Here is an 8,540-nt window from a genome sequence, read left to right on the forward strand (position 1 = left end):
GGGGGTTGGGGGGGCGGGGATTGGGAGGGAAGCAGACACCTCAGTGGTGCAGGTCCTGCGGGAGGTCAGTCTGCCGCCTCCATAACCCCTTGGGAGCCAGGGCTTTGCCTCTTGCTCCCACTCGCTTGTCTGTGGAAGCGCAGAGTGAGTTGTTATTAAAGTAATTTATGGGCACGTCTCTTGAAGGACTTGTTCATCTTTGTGTCCTCACTACTTGACCTAAGTCGGCTTTTGGTAAAAGCTGGGTGAATGCCCTACAACTCATCCCCCGAATTTCAGTTTCTCTGTCTATAATATGGACTGATGAGGTCATCTGCATGTTTAACGAGGCTATGCATGTCCAAGTGTCCAGCCCAGTGCCTGGCACATAGCAGGTGCTCAAAAATGTACTTCAAATGAATAAAAGCTGGATTTAGCTGGGCCCCTAGAGATCTTCCACTGGGCTGCTGATTTTGCACCTGCCCTTGACAGCAGTGGTAATAACAAGCGAATGTTTAGAGCCTTCCATTCTACAGAGCATTTTATGGAGGGCAGGCACGGAGTATCAGCCCACCTTGGAGGTTGGGAGACGGAGACGCACCAGGGGAAGCAGCTGGCAGGGTCCTGCACAGTCGGAGTTAGCAGGTAAATGCTTGTGTGCTCAGAACAGCTGGGGTTTGTGGCTGGCAGACAGCCTGCTTGAACCTTGCTCTCCACATGGTGGCCGTCCCCCCTCCCTCCTCTGTCCCCCTCTCTCAGTTGTGGCCTTGGGACTTCCTGGAACTTGGTTTATCCAGTTGGTGCAGAGGGGAGAGCCATAGAGTGAGAGTCCAAAGGCCTAGTTCTAATCCTATCTCCCCACCCTTAGGCAATGTGACAGTTGGGCCTTGGGAGGGGGTATCACTTGATTCCAGGGTTTCAGCTTTCTACTCAATAAAAGGGAGATTGTAATCCCTGCCCAGTCACTCTGAGAGCTTGTGAAAAGGTCACAAATGACCACGGGTATGATCACATGGGTGTGAAAAGCTGCACACCACATTCTCCTGAGTCTGTCTCCAGTTAAGGCTTCACAGGGAGACCCTAAACCTGACTGCACCTCAACTAGTCTGGAGGCGTGCCATGTGGGGGAGGGGAGGCCAGGAGGAAGGACCTTGGAAAAATCCTAGATCTCTGACCCCATTCAGACTGCCTGGGTCAGCTCCTCTGAAGGTGTTTTTGAATCACCAGAATTTGTATCTTTTTTTTTTTTTTAAGGATTGATTTATTTATGAATACAAGAGCTAGAGGACAGGCCAGAGGTGCAGGGGGTGAAAGATTTCACCAGAGACAGAGTGTGGAGCAGAACTGGCAGACTGATGACGTACACTGCTGAGGGGAACAGTGGGCCAGGCAGGAGAGGTCTGCCACGCCATGTGGGTCAGCTCCCTGGCCAGGGATGGCACTTGTACTACAGTGGCTGCAGATAGCTTCATAGTGCTGTGCTTTAACCCGTTGCGCCAGAATTTGTATTTTTTTTTTAAAGATTTATTTATTTATTCATACAGAACTGGGGTACAGGCCAGAGGCTCAGGGGCGGTGAGAGGCTTCACCAGAGACAGAGTGGGGAACAGAACAGGCAGATCGACGAAGTACACTGCTGAGGGAAGCAGCGGGCGGGACAGGAGAGGTCTGGCCCGCCATGTGGTCTCCTCCGGGGCAGGCAGCAGGCGGGAATCGAACTCATGCGGAAGTGGCTTCAGATTCTCAGTGCTGCGCTTTAACCCGCTGCACCACCAGGGAGGGCCAGAATTTGTATTTTTAAAAAGCAGCTTGTCTAAGGACATTGGGGCTTGGAAGCTATGGTGCCCTAAAACAGTTCTCCTTCAAAAAAGTGTGTGAGGGCCCTCTCTGGTGGCGCAGCCGGTTAAAGCACCACTCTATGAAGCTCTCGGAAGCTACTGCATCTTGAGTTCGATCCCCCGCCAGGGAGCTGACCCACAGACCTCTCCTGACTGGCCCAATGCTCCCCTCAGCAGTATATTTCAGTTCATCTGCCTGTTCTGCTCCCCACTCTGTCTCTGGTGAATCCTCTCACCCACCACACCTCTGGCCTGTACCCCTGTTCTGGAAGCATAAATAAATAAATCTTTTTTAAAAAATAAAAAAGTACAAATATTTAAAAGTGCTTTAGAGTAGTGGACATACCTTTACTGAGCACCTCTCTGTGTCAGGCATTGGTCTGCTAGTGATTTTTATGCTTGGAGCAGGATTAAGTCACCCTTTGAGATCCTAAGGAAAGCTGTAGACATCTAGATCGCAAACGACTGCATATAAATGAGGTGGTCAACTGGTCTCTGGGGGACCCGTGGGAGACACAGGGGTTCTATGGAGCCTGGAGTTAAGAGCCCCTATGATGTCCTTGGGGACATTATTTAACAGACTAAGTCAAATCATTCTCCACCTGTGAGGAATGGTAGATACTGTGGATGTGGGACAGGAGAGGTTGGGTGTACGAGGGAGTGGGTTGCAACATCGCACAGAATGACCAGTGAGGCCTCACTGAGCCCTTGAGGTTAAACAACGCTTTTAAGGAGGGCCAGGACGGTGCCAGCTGAGGGGACAGTTGGAGCAGGGTTCTAACGCTGTTATCAGGCCCGAAGCACCAGCACACGGGGACACGAGCATGCTCCCCTGAAGAAGCATCACTCTGCTTGGATCTGGTCGCTCCCAGTATGTCCATGAACAGTTTCCTTGCTCTGTTTTGGGTTCTCAGGCACATTCTTTTCTCAGGGCTCCTTCTGTTCTCTCTGCCTGGAATGTTTCTCCCTCCACCATTCACAACACTATTCAACTCCTTGTGCTGATCTGATAAAAGTCACTCCCTCAAAGGAACTTCCCTGACCACTTTACCCTCTCATTCTCTTCTGCTTTTCTTCTTGGCACCTACCACCACGTGACCAAATTTCACAGAGAATCTTCCCTGGAGCAGGCGGGCCAGCCATCCGAGAGCAGAGGCCCTCAGTGCCCTTTGGACATTGTTTACAAGGCATCAGAACAGAGCTGGCCACACAATAGGACCTGGAGTAGTTGTTGAATACATCAGGCAGAACAGAAGTCGTTATCCTTTTTGACAAGGAAGGAAACAGAAAGTTGATTGAGAGTCCAAAGTACATGTGGTGGTCAGTGCTGGAAATGAAGTCTCTGTCCTTGGAGTAGAGACCTCTGCATTGGTTCTATGGGTCCACCCCATTACACTTCCACCCAGAGTCAGGTCTTTATGAACCCATGTTGGGGGAGAGGTGTGTAGCAGAAGGGGAGCGGAGTGGAGAATCCCTTGAACCCAATGGCAAGAATTGCCAGGGCCTCCAGGGCCATAATTGTTCTTGGTCCTGCTGGGTACTGATGAATGGTAGGAGCTGGTAGATGAAAGGACCATTTGGGACCACCACGTGGGGATCCAATTCCCAATTCTTTCCTCTTCTTTCTTGTGTCTTGAGGTCTCCCTCTCCCAAAGGCCCCAGGTCCTGGTTGGCAGGACCTCTTGGATTTTATTCTTGCCAATGGTGCCATTTCTGGTCCCCAAGATAAAGCAAGGCTCAGATGGGGGCTCAGTAAATCTTTGTCCACGGATTGACTGTCTAGAGGGCTCACGCGAGCTACCTCGGGAAGACCTTGCCCTAAAATCTCTTAGCTGAATTCCTCCCCTTTGGATGAATCCTTGAAGCCCCAGTCCCATCCTAGCAGCTCAGCAAACTTGGTGATCAAAACTGGAAATGCTCTGAGACTTGAGGTCCAGATCGACTGGCAAGCAAAATCTTTCTCCTCTGCTACCTTCTCTCTAGGATGGAGAAGAGGGGAGGAATTTCTACCAGATACTTTAGAGAAAATGTTCTCCAAGAGCTCTCAGCTGATGAATTGCATCACTGTATACCTGATGAGAATGAGGACTTGCAGCTGATCAGAATATGAATAACATTAGCTCATGTTTGCTGAGTACAACTGGGTATCAGCCGCGGGGTGGATACTGCATGTGTGTTTTTATTTAATCCTCAAATACACCTGTGAGTAGTAACTGATGTCATCCCCAATTCACAGAGGAGGAAACCAGAACTCAGAGAAGTGACTTACCCAAGGTCACACGTCTATTAATGCGGGAAAGGATGGTGTTCATCCCCCTCGGGGGCCCCCAGCGCTTACTCTTTCTTCTTTACTCCAAATATTCTGTTGCTTTTATCTTGACTACACCATTTAATTGTAATGGTTATCCAATAATGTCTAAAAATTCTTTGATACTCTTCCTAAAACTCCCCTCTTCTTGAGTGTGGACTAGACATAGTGACTCCCTCCTAATAGAATCTAGAAGAAATGACAGTGTCATTTCCAAAACCAGGTCACAAAAGGTGTTCTGGGCTTCTCCTTGGCCTTTCTCTTGAGTCACTTGCTCTGGGGTGTTTAGCTTGCATGTTGTGAGGACATTCACACAGTCACCGGGAGAGGCCCAAATGCCAATGAACCCAGGCTTCCTGCCAAGGCTGAGCAACTGAAGCCTTGAACCAGCAGTCATCTGTGTGAGCACCTGAGGGCCTTGCAGACCCTGGTCAAGCTCTTGGATCCACTGTCTGGCTGACATCTTGTTTGCAACCACGCTGAGCCAGAATGACCAAGCTGATCTCTGCTTGGATTTTCCCGATTGGCAAAAACGGAGATAAGAAATGTGTGTTGTTTTATGCTACGATATTTGGGGTAATTTGTTATATAGCAACAGATAACTACTACACTCATTCAGCCATCAGTCCCTGTTTTATCCTCCCTCCCCCCATGGACATTCTTTGCTTTACTTTCTATTTCTTCTAATTATTTATTATCTTCTAACACATTAAATAATTTGTTTTTGGATGATGCCGAATTATTTATCTCCATGTCATGTCACCATAAGGCCAGTTCTACATGAGCAGGGAGCAGTTTCCTTTACTGAGGTATCCCCAGAACCTGGATCAGAGTCTGACATACACTCAATGTCAGTCTCTTATCTATATCTTCTTATCTATATAAGAAGGTTCTTATTTTGGCAAAGTTTTGTTTATAATCAACAAAACACAACTCTCAGATCTCAAGGGGTGTTAGAATATAGAATGACAGGAAACTCCTGGCCAGTGAGAGGTGAGCAGAAGAGGTTGAGGGTCTTCTAGGAAACTCTTTTTAAAATGGTGGAATTGGTCCCTGGTGGCGCAACGGGTTAAAGCTCCGCACTATGAAGCTATCGCAGCCACTGTAGCATGAATTCGATCCCAGACCAGGGAGGTGACCCAGAAGGCACAGCAGACCTCTCCTATCTGGTCCCCTGCTCCCTTCAGCAATGGACTTCTTCAGTCTGCCTATTCTGTTCCCCATTCTGTCTCTGGTGAATCCTCTCATCCCCTGCACTTCTGATCTGTACCCCAGTTCTGTATGCATAAATAAATAAATCTTTTTAAAAAAGTGGTAGAATTGTGCAAACATCCACAGAAACAAAATGACAGGGGCTGGGGGAAACGGGAAAACGGGGGACAACGCCTAATGGGCATGGGGGAAGAAGTGTTTGGGGCTAAGTAAGTGGTCCAGGTGAAAGATCAGATGCCACTCACTCACTCACTTTAAAATAGGTAGTATTTCTTTAATTTTAAAATTGTGTATGTATTTTATATCTTTTTTCATTCTGTACATGTTTCATCCCCAAAATGGGTAGTTTCTTGTTACATGGCTCTCACCTCCATTTGGAAAGAAAATCAGACAGATTCAGCCAGTACTCACCTGTGTGCTTTTCCTCTCCTCCTCTCCTGCCAGGCTGAGGCTATGATGCCCAGGGGGCATGAGGGCAGAATAATCACAGTGGGAATCAGAATCATAATAGCTAACACTTACAGACTCTTAACCTGGGCCAGGGCCTATTCTGTGCTCTCTGCATATGTCATCTCATTTGATCTTTACAATACCCCTAGCAGGAAGGTAGTCGTGCCTATTTAGAGGTGAGAAAACTGGTACAGAGGAGAAAAGTAATGGTGCTTGGCAAGGAAGGCAGAGCAGAATCAAGGAGCCCGGCCACCCAGAGGGCCTGCTCTGCTCTGCTCGTCCAGCTCTGAGATAAAAACATGCCCTACTTAGTGAAGCCGCTGTAGTGTGTGTCTTTCCCATGCTGCCTGCGATTCAAGGCCAAATGTGTCTTCTCTGGAGCAGGTACATATAAGTACTGTGCGTTCCTGGCTTGCAAATGTGTTATTAGGTGCTTTTTGGTCTCTCTTTGGTGTGAGATTACTAGATGGTGGCTGTCTTGAGGTGGGGTGGGGTCTCTGTTCTGCAGTCACATACAGGAAGGAAGGAGGGAGATTCCAGGTGTCAAGCAGGCATCAAAGACTCTGTGAGCTCTCCGTTGGGGATGAAGTCTCAGAGGAGAGGACCCTCTCATTTGGGCAGGATCTGGACAAATGTGGAAGGCGGGGAAACAGGCTCTCTTGACCGCTTTGGAATGAAAATATCAAGGCGTGAATGTACTGAGGAAGTTCAGGAAGTTCTAGGTCGCTGGGTGGGGCCAGAAGAATGGTGGGGCTGTCTGGAGAGGGAGAGATCAAACCTGCCGGAAAATCATGCGCTGTGCTTTCGACACCTTCTTACAACACAAGAGGGAGAAAAGTCTGCAGATGCTTCACCCATTTTGCAGAAAAAGACTGAAATAGAGGGAATCAAGCTGGCTAATGTATACTAGCAAGTGGCCAGTTCCTGGGCCAGAGTCCCAGGAGTCTGGAATTGAAGCAGGAAGACTGCCGCCTGGCTGAACGGGGCTGTCAGACATAAACAACATGCAGGCTAAGCAAGGGGGCACTAGCTGGAGCCACAAGCACCAGGTAAACAGAAGAATCCGTCTATAGAGGAGAAAAATGAAGCCAGCTCAGGGGCGACAGCGGTGAGAGGGGAGGCGGGAAGGGAGTCCTGCCTGGTTCTGGAAGGCCCTCGGGTGCAGGGCCAGTCTCGCCGGGTGCTTCCCCTGGAGCTCCAAGAGGTGCCCTGGTCTCCTCCCAGTGCAGCCCTGCTCCTGCTTACTCTTGTTCAGGAAACACAGAAATTGTGGCCTAAGATGGGTGTTCTGTCCCCATCGCGCAGATGAGAAGGATACTCAGAAGGGTGAATCACCGGCTGTGGGGACACAGCCGGAAATGAATTCAGGTTGAATTCACGGCAGGTTCTGGCTCATTTCAAGGGCAGGCTCCTTCCCTTGATACCCACCAGAGAGAGGGCTCTGGGCACCGGATCCTGGATCCTGAGTGTCCCCATTCTTACACTGGCAGAGATGTCTCCCTTGGGCTTGGCAATTCCTGAGCTGTCTTAGATGATGGCAGGGGTGTCACTTATCCTGGAAGCTGCTCCTTCTCACCTGGCACCCGCAGGTATCCTATGAATAGATGACCTGAACCCAGCTTTGCAGCTAGTTTTAAAGAATGGTCTAGAGGCTCTTGACCTGCCCCTGGTAATGGTCCAGGTCTGTGATGGCTCTTGGAGACCCTGCAGGAATGGGGACTGAGAATCTGCAGGAATGGGGACTGAGCTGAATCACTTTTCCTTACCAGCAACAACCACACCTTAAGAATCAGGCTGATAAACGAGTCAACACTGAGCCCAAACTGGGCATGATTAATCACCCCTCCTCCACGCTGCATCCTGGGTCTGAGTCACTTCTAGATCCCTTGTACCTAACACAGTATCTATCACAACATAGTCAGGGGGCTCGTTCGCAGGGTGATGGCACTGATTCTCACAGTCCGGTGTTCTGCCCACCCAGGCCCCTTAATGTCAGGCAGCGTGAGGACAAGGTCCCCTTTGACATGGGAGGGGCTGGGGTGGACTCTGCAGATACCCAGAGGTCTTGCTTTAAATTCCAGTTCTGCCCCTCTGGATCTTGAGATCATAGGAAAGATCGTAGGGTATCAGTGTCCCGACTGTAAAATGGGCACTAACAGTAATGTCTGACCACATTATCAGGAGGTCAAGTGAGATAGAACACCTCAACACTCATCACCTGTCTAATCTAAAGTAGGAGCTCAGGAAATATTGATTTTCTCCACTCTGATATTTCTCACAGTGCCCGGCATATGTCAAGCATTCAATAAATGCCTGGTCACTCTCAGGCCATCCTGGACCATCCAGTTCTGGCCAAGCCACCCGTGCCTGCAGCTGCACGGTGGGGCAGGAGAGGCCAGCAGAGTAATTATCCCGCTGATTCTAGCCAACCGCAGCACATAGAATCAGGAGTCAATAAAGGGCCACTGCTCTCAGCCCTACGTTTCCAAGCAGTTTTTACACAGCAGAAGCTTATTGGAATGGAGTTGGTCTTTAGGAGCCACTAGAACCAGAACTTTCTCTGTGTGTTCCTTGGCTTTCTCCTAAACATTAGCTTCCCCCCTTACACAGGACACAAATCTTCATGATATAGCAAGTGTGAGTGAGTGTCACGTCTTGAAGAAAAACGGCTCCTTTCTCTGTACCCCAGTGCTAAACCTCCCTGGGAAAGTCTCACTGGCCCAGTTTGGGTCAGCTGCCTCCCCTGAGACCAA

The sequence above is a fragment of the Condylura cristata genome, unplaced genomic scaffold (genome assembly GCF_000260355.1).
Source record: "Condylura cristata isolate star-nosed mole 26May11 unplaced genomic scaffold, ConCri1.0 scaffold00008, whole genome shotgun sequence".
NCBI classification, from domain to species: Eukaryota; Metazoa; Chordata; class Mammalia; order Eulipotyphla; family Talpidae; genus Condylura; species Condylura cristata.